The sequence below is a fragment of the Arachis duranensis genome, chromosome 9, assembly GCF_000817695.3.
Source record: "Arachis duranensis cultivar V14167 chromosome 9, aradu.V14167.gnm2.J7QH, whole genome shotgun sequence".
Taxonomy (NCBI): domain Eukaryota; kingdom Viridiplantae; phylum Streptophyta; class Magnoliopsida; order Fabales; family Fabaceae; genus Arachis; species Arachis duranensis.
In genome coordinates, this window is record NC_029780.3 from 108,128,179 (window position 1) to 108,143,121 (window position 14,943).

Below are 14,943 nucleotides of genomic sequence, written 5' to 3' on the forward strand. Positions count from 1 at the left end.
ATATACATAAGTGATTGCTTGTAAATCAAAACTTCCAATCCAAGAAACACATTTTGGTTGCTCGTTTACACAAACTTGGCCAAATTAATATTCCTCTATAAAACTTTCTTAATAACATGTATAGTTATTTAAAATTTTGTCTCCAGACTAAGATATTCTTAAATATTAGGTAGGATTCCTGTGTGCAAAATGTTAACAACTGTCATGTATCTCATGAATCATAATCTATAAATACCAACATAATTTCCATGAAATCTGTTTACCGATAAAAAAAAGTTTTAATCTGTTAAGTTGAATTTAAATAATTTTCTCGTATTTTTGACATCCAACACTGAGATCTTACTTCGGGCCCCATTAAGCTATACATGAAAGAATATCATAAAACAATGAAAACGCAGACTAGAAAAGCATATAGGTACTCAATATGTTGAAGATCGGTGCAATAACTGGAGATCGGACTTTCACACACTCGAATGCCGGCTACCACATTAGATACCACACACAGTTTACACGGAAATCATTCACAATATACCTTCTCATGAAGGAAAATGCGCGCCACAACGTCCATCTCAGCTGCATCATGTTCACTCGTCGCATTTCGCTGTTTCACCTGTTCCGGATGGGGCTGTTACATGGAACATATACAGTTTACCAGATGCAACAAAATATTCAATACTAACAACGGCATAAACAAGACATGCTATAGCAAAAAAATTCATGTTGAATATTCTTAATGTCTGATTGTTATCTTCCTTAGCCAACCAGTAACCATGTACGTGAACTGCATTATTCTACTCACCACATCCATGGTTAGCTCAAGGTTCATGTCAGGATCGACGTCGTTTATGGGTGGGTCACGCTCTTGTACTGTGTTGTCGCCAGGGTCCACCTACACCAATACAGCAACCAGGTCAATGCCACCCCGTATGAAAGACAACAAGTATTTTACCGAACGAATATTAACACATGTGCTGTGTACCCATAACTTACTCTGTCGAAGGAACATGTTGCGAATCTTGGAGAAAGGAATCAGAGGCTTCCATTTTCTTCGTTTTTACACTATCTACTTTGGGAGGTGGCAACCAGGTCGTTCCTGTTGTAAGAGAGGAGTTTTCCTATGCAGAATAACTCAGGGTTGTGGTAATCCAGCAATACATAAAATGAACTTGTCTCTCGTATGTGGGCAAGATTGATATACACATTCACAATGATATAGGCTTAGCTATGACAGATGCCTATGTCGTGTTAGGTAGTACAAATTTTTTATTTACAAGGCTATGTAATCATTACATCTAAGCACACGTCGATTGGGATTAATGTTTGGAAATTTCCAGTTATAACCCTGTGAAAAGTGGCATGTATTTGACTGTAGCAAAACTGGCGCAGTTAGCACGATATGGGTATAACTGTAATTAACCCCAAAGAACGCTACATGGATTACCATGTCACCATGAAGCATTCAGGGACATCGACGCGGGTAGAAAGCGCTATTCCTTCTCACTGAATGCATGCATGTTCCGCATGAATGCTTCACATGGAGATAAACTCATGCACATATCACATATGTTGAAAACCCCCTCTCTCTCTTTAATTTAATTCATTGCATTTCCTTGTTATGGCATTTTTTTTTCATAGTTAACCTAACCACTCTTTTTCCATTTTTTTTAATTTTTAATTTTTTTAAACATGTCCACAAGCAGTCACGTTGCTTTTATTTTGGAGCGTGAACTCCAAAGGAAATCGCCTCTGATGGTATATTGTTGTTGTCTGTTTGGGGTGAGCCGTATTTAGTTGATGACAATTTAAAATTCGAGAACTCATCAAATGTGATCATCTCTGAAAGTTTGGTGTAATTTGCTTATTCAATGATTGCTTTGCTTAGTATCAATTTTCTGTGCACTGATTCTGTGTTTCATGGTTAAGTAATCATATGCCAATTTTGTTGAATACGTTACATTCATTTTCGGGCTTTCAACTTGTTAATATAATCTTAACTTAATATTCTTATTAATAAATTTATTCAATTTTTTTCCTTTAATAATAAAAATAAGAAAACAAAAAAATAAGCTATAATTTATATATCTAAATATAAATAAATTATAATTAAATGAATCATAATAAAAAATATTAACTAATTAAACAGTTAATTTAAATCTGAAAAATTAGACAACTAATTATATTTATAATTAAAATAAATATTTACTAACTCTTAACAATTACAATATATTAGTTATTAAAATATTTTTGTTCTGATAAAAATTAGAAGTCTAATTTAAAGTTAAGAATGATATTGCAACTATAATTAATTGTTAAGTACAATTTTATTTAAAATAAAGTATTATTTCAATTAGAGGTAAGTATTGTAATTATAATTGATTGTACACCAGAGTATCTTTAATGTTAGTTCTAATTTTAATTTTATTTTAGATCTTACAAAAATATTTCTGGAATCATATATTATAAATAGTGATTTGAAATTTAAGGTAATAATTTATTCTTCTAATACTTACTCTTAGTTTATTTAAAAGTTTATATTTTTTCATTGTTTTATCGACATAATTATATCAATGACAAAATTTTATTGATTCTCCATCCAAGTAATATCGTATCTCTAAACTGAATTTACAGTTTCATTTTACTATAATTTAATTATATTTAGATATATAAATTATAATTTACTTTTTACTTTTTTAATTTCTATTCTTGAAAGAAAAAAAATAAAGTTAATTTGTTAATAAAAATATTAACTGAAAGATATATTAATAATTTTAAATTTGACCCGTATGATTTAAACACATCATTTAATTTAATACAACTAAAAAAATTCATACCAAGTTAAAAACCCAATCACATGGGACACTTGTTTTAATCGAAAAGGTCACTTCAGTTAAAGTCATTTTTTCTTACTTGATTAGAGTGGCTGCCTTTATTTTAGATAATGGCCTAATGTAAATCCTTAAAACTTGCCTGACTATTGTCTTTGAATCCATGTTAATTTATACGACGTGTTTGGGTTTTTAAAATGTTTTTCAATTAAACTAGCAAGGCCAGCATAAAATGGTTTTGTTTTTCTAAATGAAATAAATAGGGATTAAATTGTTCAATTCCCCTAACTTATATTTAAAAATGTGACTCCTCTAAACCTAGTAAAATATAAATATTGCTAGACTAATGTGTTGTAGATATTATATTAAATTCTACAGCAAAAAAACTTTTTTAACATGACATTATTTCTAAACTAACTTAGAAAGCAATCCTAAAACAGCGTGATTTACCTTTTATCATCGAAACCAGTATCGAATAGCAAAACTAATGTGAAATCAGATACGTCACGTTTTCTAACACGATAAACTCGTAACAACTTATCTCACACTACTGTAGCACGATTACAAAAAATGCGTTAATTTATTTAAATATAAAAAAATTATTTTTATATTAAAATAATATAGTTATGTAAAATAATACAAACATTTTTATTTAAAATTCAAGAGGTAAAATTAAATATACTTGCATTAATTATAAACTACCTTAGAATAACATGAGTACAGTGATTTAAACAAGAAACATTTTAAAATAATAAGAGTACATCTAGCGAAACTATTAAAATTTAAAATTTAAATAACACCACTGGTACGGAATTTAAATATATTTACAATAATGCAAATATGTCTATCCAAATTAAAAATATCGAATAATAAGAGTACATTTTTTAAAAAAAATTAACGTTAAAGATTATACAGGTGTTCTTATTTTTTAGTTAAAGGTAACGTTTAATTTTTTTACACTCCAAATCACAATTTGGAATTGGTTAAGGTAATCATCTCTTGTTCTCTTTAGTACCATATGACTTATCCACGCTTCGTTCGGATTCAACGAACAATGCATAAACATGTGTTTTCTTGACTCTATTCCATATATTCTTTGTTTACTTTGACTTCTGGGCTAATATACTTCAATGCTGAGCAAGTTTAATTCAATCAACTTGATCCTAACGTATAGCTGGAGGTTTGGTCTATTAACAACTCATGGATTTAAACTTATTCTTAATATATATGACTTAGGAGGAAAGATTGGTCCAAGCATTTTCAAAGAGAGCCGAATTAGGAGCAGTATATTAAATGAAGAGTTTGGTCAAATTACTCTTCATTTGTTTTGTTTAACTAGTGTAAGTGTTGAATGGTTTGGTTATATTTCAAACTGTTTGTTTATATCAGTAATTGTGGTTGAAAATTTCATGAAAATGTCATGAACTTTGATGATATTCAAGCTATGCACGTTATTCTTTAAGTACAGTGGGAAATCAAAACCAAAGCCATAGCCCTTAATTAACGGTCAACTTGTGTTGAAATCAACTAAAAAGTATGAGGTTTTACTGCCTTATCATTTGTTTGGCATTAATGTAAATGTTAGTTATCGAAAAATTTGAAAGACTGGTTACAATTGAATAAAGAATTGGGAGAACTTACGAAGAATACGAAGAACATTTTTTAATTTCCCCAAGAACTCTCAATAACACCACTTTGATTTTTTTAGGGGGTCATAGTGTAAACATTATAATCTTTTTGGGTTGAAATCATAAATACTAATAATTTAGCAGATTAAAATATTAATATCAAAAGTTAAGGGACTATAATTATATTTTTTATCATATTTTTTGTGTCAACATATATTTTTTATAATTTCTGGACTAATAATTATTAAAAATTAATTCATCCTACAACATGAAATATAATACTTTCATAACTAGTATAATTTTCTTAAATAAATAAACAAAGGATGAGAAGAGAATTTTTCCAAAAACTTAAAAAAGGACAATTCTAAACTCAGATTCTCGTAACTATCTTCCTAAAATACTTAACAAGTTATAAATAAATGTATGTAAAAAAAAATAAAATAACAAGATAAAATGTTCAGGGCCAACCTAATTTTGGTGAAAACATGAAATGTTACAAAAAAAAAAAATTATTAGAAACAAAAAATAAGGGTAAAATTAAATCCATGACAAATTGGTTACGCTCCAAAGCCATTGATTTGCATTTGTGATCCCTCAAATCATGCCATATATCTCTGCTATAGTCGCTTGCCTCATTTCCATCATTCCATCTTTTCAAGTCACATCCTTGTTCAAAGAAACACGTGATGCACATTTCTCGAGATACACATACTAATGGAGGGAAATGAAGTTATCATTCCCGCCAAAGGAAAACTCCACAAGAATAATTCAGAAAACTCTGATCCTGAATTTCATCTATTATTCGACAACACAGTTAATTTTACCGAGCCCATTTATGTTCGAAATATCATGCACATATATTTTCGATCCTATACCACCAACAACGTTAATTTTATGGAAGTATAATTATCCTCCTTTATACATCCCGCCAATGTCTTCCATTCTGCCACACGTCTACTATTTTGTTGTTGTACAACTTGTGATTTAAACGGGTACATTTACAGGTCGTGACATATTCAAAAAATTTACAACATCAAAATTTTTAACTAGGTCGAACCAAAATACAGATGAAATCTCCTCCTCATGGTACTAAATAATATCTTAACAAAATATACTTCAATACAAACTAAGCTTAAACATTTGGCTACGCTCCACCCAAGCGTTCATGTCCTTTAAGTAAATGTTAAAAAATAATAACTTAACATGTTACTCTCTTCACGCCTCTGTCATCCAAACTTTACTGCCACAATTTGACAGATTCACAGGATATATCAAGATTCAGAATCCACTGCCACTTTCACAGTGCCCTCCCCCCTTCAAAACCCAAACCAAACATTCAAACTATTGAATTCCCGTTTTGACCACAATTACACTAACAACTTCATTCCTATAAAAGCCCCTTCTCATTCCCTCAGACTGCACCTTCCACAAGCAACAATAGTCATGGGTACTAGAGACACTCCTGACTACTACTGTATCTTCGATGGATGGGTTCCCGGGATATACACTTCCCTATCCGAACTTCACGAGCAGATAAATGAGTACGAAGATTGTTGCTGGGAAAAATACACCACGTTGCCTGAAGCCGAGCAAGCCTGACTTTCATACTTCGGTGCTAGAGATGTAGATGAAGGCAAAAGACACATCATGATCGGTGAAACACCGGACGCTGTTGAGACGGACGACTACCGGGAGAAGCAGAAGATTGCCCTCAGAGCCTTGCATGCAAGGTTTCACCAACTTCAGCACATTTTGCCAAACAAATCGTAGCGTAAGTTCTCATCCTACAACCACCTACCTTACTGGATCCTCCATTTTCCTTGTTACTGTGTCCTAACAAAGTTCACTGTCCGTAGGCCATCAGCTAGTCCCAGCCACACCGACTACGCCTCCATTGCTTAACCCAAGCATGACGGCTTATCTGGACCAAGCCTGCGACAACCTGTACATTCCAGGTCCCATTTATAGGATCCTCGTCCAAAGGGTCCCTGATGGTCGGACTTGCTATCGCCACCTTGTCTCCGTGACGCCACGGTCATCGTCTGAAGCCTTAGTGGTTGTCGGCCGTATAGCCTTCGATCATACTCTTTCTCTCGAGGACGCGGCACGGCTATGCATCCGGGAGCTATGTAAGACAAACGACACCTACATCCACGATTACAACTACGACGTGGCAGAGAGGTGGAAACAGAAATACATGGAGCTCTGCCAAGAAACTTGCACCCTCAAGGCCCGACTCAAGGATGTCACGGAGTCCAATAATGCCTTGCAAGAGAGGCTCTTCACCTTGGACATGCTTTGCCATGCCAGGCATGGGGCAGCAACTTCAGACGGTGGCGTTGGAGGAGCAACCACCTAGTCGACTCAGAACCCTGCATGGCTACCGTCTTGTGCCACGGTCAGCTGAGAAGTTGCTACGTACCAACCATCATGACTCAACTATCCATCTTCTGTCTTTCCTCCTTATTTTGATGCTAGCATCATCTGTTAATGTAGACATCTTTCTGCAATCCAACGCTTCTTTACAACCTTATGCTTGTACTCTCTAAATACTTGCTTCATGGGAACTTATTAGTATGCATGCTTTCCATCCTTACTTGCTGAACGTGTTCTTTAACGTTCTTATTCTCTTTTATAAAGTCATTCCACCTCATAAGAACTACTACCGCAACTCCCTTTTAACCCCACCTGAATCACGTTAGGCACACCATGTATAGTTCAGTAGGTACCAAATTAAACAATACAGACTCACCTCCAACTTTCCGCTTTTATGATGGCCCAACCATACCAACCAACCCAATCAACTGATCTGTATTAAATATTTATTACATCAAATACACACACAATGCAATAAACAAATTATCAGTAGACCTCCAGTATCAAAAACATTAACTAACATGTGCCAACACCTCCACTTGCTACACCTTTAGTTTGTGATTCTGTTGTTCACAAAATTAACTCTTTAGAGATTGCAACAGTAATATTCTCAAAAACCTTTATTCAAATCAATTTTTTCTTTCTCCTGCAAATTGTTAAAAATATAATAAACATTTAAGATAGGTCGATTTTTTTCCCTGGATGTGGACAAGTAACTCAATCAGTGCAATATTAACAACTTTTTAGCACGTTTTCAGCGACCTTAGCTTGAAACTAACGGACAGAAAATTAAATTTGATAAATTCATTAATTATATCTTCTTCAAATTTTTATTCCTTGTTTTACATAAAAAAAATTATTTTTGCTATGATTCTGGTAAAGTTTATTAGCGTAACTCTTGTATATTAGTTTATTATTGTCATTTTTTGATAATATAAATTTATTAATTTCCTTAAAAATAACAAAGTAAATAACAATTAAATAATAACTAACAATAAAATTATAAATAATTATAATTTTTAGTTTATAATACTATCAAATACAAGAATTTCGAGAGTACTAAAAAAATTTTGATTAACATAAACTATTAAACTATGCTTTGCTATATTTTTCATAGCTTTTTGTTTTTCGTATGAACTATATTTTATGATTTTATATACATTATTCTTAATTTATACATTTATAAAATTTACTTAAATATTCATCTTGAACTAATCAATTAACGTAAAATATTTATTAAAAATCATGTCCTCTGACTCAATTTTCATTTAAAAAATATTTTGAAAAATAACAACTAAACCACATTTATTTTATTATGATTTATTTTCATATAAAGTTGTCAACCATAAATCACATTAATATCAATGTATTTATAACCAAAATCAATTTCACAAAATAAAATTTAATACAAATTTTAATATAAACAAACACTACGTTGCTAGCACAATAGATAACTAGAACACGTTATCGATAAACTACACTAAATCGACTAAATTTCTATTTTAGGGCCTTAGCTTACACAACGAACAATATTCACAATGAAATTTTTCCTTCACATATTTTTCAAATTATTTTTTTATTTAAATCTTTTACTCAGTTAGTTACATAATTTAAACAAAAAATTTGTTCCGTACTATCAACTAATAATCGTTAAATTTATTCACCAATTTTACGCCTGTAAGTGTTCAACCATTCTCATTCTTACCTTCTGCCTAACTTTTGTATTTTTTGGGAAATCCTTACCTTCCTTCCAAACCAACAGATAGTAAACACCACTTCCAACCGGATGAAAAATTTAACAGATTTCCACCGGTAAAACCCAACTCATTAGATGTCTTTAGTCCATTAGTGATACCCATTGAATGACAAACCAATCCTTCGCACTCAAACCTTAAATGAACCACACATATCTTCATGCAGCCCACAACCGTTTCGACTCGGTTAAAGTGCTATTGCACTTCTGGCTCCACATACGTAGCCTTCTTTAAAATTGGACAAAACCGACAATTACTCTCAACATGCACGGCATAACTTCCACATCAGTTGCTATCCCACCCAACACTCTATTTATGGGATTTCCACACAAGAAAGTGTCCCATCAATCCCTGCCCTTCTAATATTTTACATTATATCTTTACGGGCATATCAATGGGAACACTGCTATTCTGCAAAAATACATGGGCACACGTGAACACCTTCCTATGATATTTAACCTAGTGTTAGTTATCTATCATAAGCTATTATTAGAGGATACAACTAACATAAGGTGTAGGTTCTCTTAAATATTGAGGATCAAAAAATCTAGGTGCTATGCAATGCAATGCGGATTTTTTATTTAAATAAATAAAATAAATATAATAATTATCGAAATAAATAATTTAAAAATATTTATTATTTTGTATTTTTAAGTTATATCTCGTTTACACTATAAACGAGATATGACACGTCAGTTGCAACGTATCTACTGTAAATGAGATAGACCCCTTATCGTGTTTATACTGTAAACGAGATAAGGCCTATCCACGCCTATAAATAGAAGTCGTTTACAGTGGTAGTTTGGGCCCCATTTTGATTGAGTCAACCTCTTTCTCTCCTCTTTTGTCCCTTTCTTACCCTATTTTAGACCGATATGGTGATGGCGCGCCAGGCAGGAAACGACGGAGACATCAACAGGCTGAACGACACATCGCATTACGCCGGGGTGGCCGACTTCGACATTAGTTGCGTTCTGTTTGTTTAATCTAAGTATGTGACCGTTGTTATGGTAGTCTTGAATTGACAACAACGTAGTTAAATAGTTTAGTGAGATGTCTTTAGAAGGAATTTAGAACTCTATTTACTTGTATAAGGTTGTTATGACTTAATTATTGATTCGGAACTTTATTTTTCTTGTACTAGGTTGTTAGTATGTATAACGTTCTAATTATGAAAGCTATCCTGCCACATGTAATTTAGAGACATGTGTAGGTTAGAAACATGGAAGTATGTTCTTAATTAGAAGTAACTGTAAGTTAGATAGAAATATTTGCTGTGTATCACATGTTAAACTGATCTAAACACAAAAAATAAAAAAGAGTAAGAATTCAAGTATGTGCATAAATTTATGATCATCTCTTTATAAGGCTAAATTTTTATTTTATTGTTCAAAGGACTCGCCTTCTACTGCCCTGACGAGTGAGCCATACTCTTCCTCCATCGGATGCCATCGTCCTGTATCTGGATGAGGCTGGATTCGGCGACACGGTGCCACTCCGTGACTTTATTTTTGACAATTTCCTGATTTCGGTATTCGTGGAGCGATGATGTTCGGAGATGCACACATTTCATCTCCCGTGGAGTGAGGTCACTATCACCCTGCAGGACGTGGCGTACCACCTAGGCCTATGCGCACACGGCAACCCCGTTGGGGTGCCTCCGTGACTTCGGTAGGTGGTACGACATGGAGACGTTGGCTATAGTGGAGCAGCTGCTTGGTTCTAGGCCTCCAGTGGCGGCACAGTAGGCTGCGCAGAGGAAGGAGTCTTTCACACTGAAGATGGTGTGGTTGCGGGATCGTGTTCGGTAGATGCCCCCAACTGACGACCCGGAGACCCTCCGACGGTACGCTAGGTGCTATATTATGTTACTGATCGGAGGGTATCTGATGATAGACAAATCCAACAACCTGGGGCGCATACGTTGGCTACCGTTTCTCCGGGACTTCGCGAAGTGTAAGGCGTTATCTTGAGGCTCGACTGTGTTGGCCTGGACGTACCAATCACTCTGTTTGGCGCATAGCGGGGCGTCACGGACATCAGTCGAACATGCTCGTCCCCTTGAAGTCGGAATAGTCGAAACCGGAAGACTCCATTACTCATGGGTGCCAGCAACCTATACGCCACCCTTCCAATTTCCCTCACTTGTATACCACCGAGTTTGCTCAATATCAAACTCTTCAAATCTGACGTCTCCACACGTTGAGTGTGAAACAATATCGGATCCTCACACTCAAATGTCACCTTGTTGTCGCCATTTCTCATAGGACAATTGGGATAAATAAGCAACTATGTATGGACTATTACTGGCCATTAGTGCCTTGTATTCGTGAGAATTATGAGACACAAAAGATAGAAAAAATTTGTGAAAAATACCAAGAGTTAAACATCCTTTTATAGCTACTGCAATTGTCTTCTATATATCTCGTTACACGGTAAACGAGATAGACACATTACAGCTGACGTGTTATATCTTGTTTACAATGTAAATGAAATACGTGAATTGTCATCTTGTTTACATTGTAAACGAGATATGATTTAAAAATCCAAAACGATAAATATTTTTTAAATTATTTATTTCGATAATTATTATATATTTATATTTATTTTATTTATTTAAATAAAAAATCAATGCAATGCATCCATTGAACACTGTATGTATCATAAACATCGATCCAACACAATTTTTGTCTTCCAAGACCTTTAGATTTTCTGTGTTTCCGATCCTCGTCACTTATTCTTATTATAATTGAATTGATTTAATTATTTAATTTTTATTATTAGATGAGGTATAAAATTTAAGAAATGACAAGTGTAGGATCCAAAATTAATTTAACCACATTTCATCTATGTATTATTAGTACGTAACTAGAATTAGTTACCTTGATGTGGAAGAATAGATATATAGAAAAAGGAAATTTTTATTATTTTTTTATCCTGATAAAACTATTTGCTAGTATTCAATTATTATTATTATTATTAGATTAATCCAATTCGATCAAACAAAAAATTATGAATAAGATAGGATATCTTCAGCAGCAGTAACTTTTTATTTCCCTGTTCTGTGAATTCAAATCTAAAATCATTATATTGATTAAGAAAAAAAGAAAAATACACAAATAACCTGTTATTTATATCAACGCACTATTATGGATACACGGGGAGACTCATGTGAAACCGTTTTTCCGTATTTGCTTTCTACTTGTTTTTGGATAATCACATTCTAGTCAGAGGGGACAATATGATTGGGAATTGAATATAATGCTTATAGTTTTGTGTTCATTGCATTTGCTTGCATACCTTATTATGGCTTCATTATTAGAGGGATTTTCTTAAGCTACATAAATATAATATAATATAACATAGATAAGAGAAACTATTCCACATGTCACGATTTGCATCTATCTTGCTTGCTTTGTTTCGAGACTAGGGAAACATATCGTGGATTTAGTATGTTCTTGCTCTTAATAACTAGCACTAGCTTAGCGTGAGAAATTATTCATACTGCTTAGTTATTTTGTGTCTTTAAAGAGTATATATTAATTATAAGGGTTTGTTTATCTTGTATTCTAAAAATACACGTTTAGTTTATAAATTAAAAAAAAATTTATAAAAAATAAAAAATTTTTAAATTTTTAATGTATTTATTTTATTTTTATTAAAGAATAATATTATAAATTTAAGTTTTTTTGTTAATTAAGTCTAATAAAATTAGTCTAATATCAATAAAAATAAATTATAGATAAAATTACTCTAAATCTTATATATTGTATAATTTGTTTAGATTTGTTCATAAAAAAATTTTAATGTGTAATATTATTTTTTATTAAATAAAAAAATCTTATCGTATGCTCTAAGAATGCACCTGATATAAATTATTATTCATATTAGGGATATTGTTAATAGAATAATCTTTAATTCATCTACATCTCGATTGAGATGAATAATTAATCCAGGTGAACGCAAGAATCCATAAGTAAATTAAAAGGAATATGAATTTTCGGATGGAATCCTGGTTTAGAAAGAAACCCACATGCTTAATAATGTTGGTTACTTTATAGTGATCATCTAATAATTAAATGAGGACTAGATAGAGATGCTATATGTGTCTAAACTTCTTCTTGGCAGGCAAAGTTTCAATAAATAAATAAATAGGTTCTTGAATTTTTGTCACATAAATATTTAAGTTGTTGAATATTAAAAAATATATTAATATATATCTTTGATCTTTTTAAAATTATGATATTTAGATCTTTTCATTTAATTGAGCGTGTGAAACGTAACGAAAATAACTTATGTCGATTTTATTCTACTGACATGACTGTTACAAAATGTCATGTGAATGTGTAGAAAGATTTAAAAACAAAAAAATTTCCTATCTAAAAAAGGTCGTTCGATTCTTACTCTTAATCTTATAAAAAGGTGAACGAAAAAAAATTTCCCACTCCATCTCATGACATTATAATTATGTTTGTATGTATCTTGTAGGGTCAGGATACTCATAATAATTATGTTCACAATCTAACTTTTCAGCAAAAAATTTCTACTGTAATAAAGAATTATTTTGTCAATATTTTTTTGATATGTAAAAAATTCATGCATGACTTGTGCTTGTCTCTGTGAGTCGAATTATTTTATTTTATCAACAGCTCCAGAATGTAGTAGTTTCAAGTGACCTAAACTCGACACTAAATTCAACAACAACAAAGATAATATTTCTATTTTTGTAGTAACACCATCAGGACCAACACCAATTTTATTTACAGCAGAAGCCCCTACTTTAAATACTTTATTTAGGCCTCTTGCCAAAATTTTATTTGTGGTTCAAAAAAGAGTTCAGTTGAATCTATCTAAGTTCAAAAAACAGAAAGTCTTCAGACCTCCTGCTCCACTTGGCCAAGTTTCATTCCTATCCAACTCTCAGACTGCAGCACAAATTTAGATTCTCCCATCAACACTAAGTGCATGAGCATCTAAGGAGACATTGGTAGCTTCAACTTCTGCTATAACAAAGTTGTTCAAGTTCATTCTCAATTCTTCCTCCAGTAACGCAAAGTGAAGAGTTGTGTCTTTGTATTTGTTTAGGGTTAATGTGTGTTGTGTTATGGTTTATATGGCAAATTTAAAAAGGAAAGTATCTGGTGGCTAAAATGATAGTGGCTAAAAGTGATTTATTGTTGACCAACAAATATTTTGTTGACACCTGGTGATGTTAGGTAATATAAGAGAAGTGTTAGGGTTAAGGACAAAAAAATAAATGCATGTCCAAAAATTGTTTTTTGTTCATGTGGGTCATTAATTCATTATTGAATCATGACGCTTGTTTTGATCAATTTTGTTTATTTCTTTAAAATTGTATAATAATATGTAATTCACGTTCATTTAAAAATAATACAAAAAATTATTTGAAATTATATTTAAATTAAGGTTTAATCATTTTGTTAGTCTTTATAATTTTGTAAAATTTTTAATTAGGTTTTTGTACTTTTATTTCTTTTAATTGAGTTCTTGCACAAAAACTTTTTTTAATTGGATTCTTATACTTTTTTCTTTTATTTGGATTCCTACACCAATTTTTTTTAGTTGAGTCCCTATAAAATTAAGTTAATTACTACAAAAAAAGACCTAATTAAAAAAAATTGGTACAGAGACCTAATTAAAAAAAAATATATAGAAACTTAATTAAAAATTTTGCAAAACTATAGAACCAATTGAATAATTAAACCTTAAATTAAATATTATTTTAAATTTTAAACTTATTTTAAATATAATCAATTAGATGTAGTTTGAATATATATAGTTTAAATTTTAACATTTGTATTTAGAATTATATTTATTAATTTAAATTAAATAGTGTATAATTTTAAATTATAAATTAGTATATGTAAATTATATTAATTAGTTTATTATCAATTTTAAGGGTAACTAATTAAAATTAAACTCTGAAAAAATTATTTCTATTAAGCATGAAAATTCTACCATTAATTTTTTTATGAAATATTCAAAATATAACCTAAACCATAGTAAGTTTTTTTTAATATTTTCTATATGATTAAACTAAAAAATAAAAAAAAGTTTATTTTTAAAAGTTCATTAAATTAATAGATTAAAATTTTATATTTAATAATATATAATAGATTTAAACTATTTTAATAATATATTTAAACTGTTCTAATAATATATTAAAAATATTTTAATTTATTTATTATTTATTTAATGCATGATTAATATCAGTTATCTATTAATTTATTTAAATTATAACTATATTAGAATAAAATATTTTTTAAGTAAATAAAAATTTGATATTCACCTTCTTTTAAGATTTTGTCAACAAAAATTTAAATTAATTATTCTCCTATT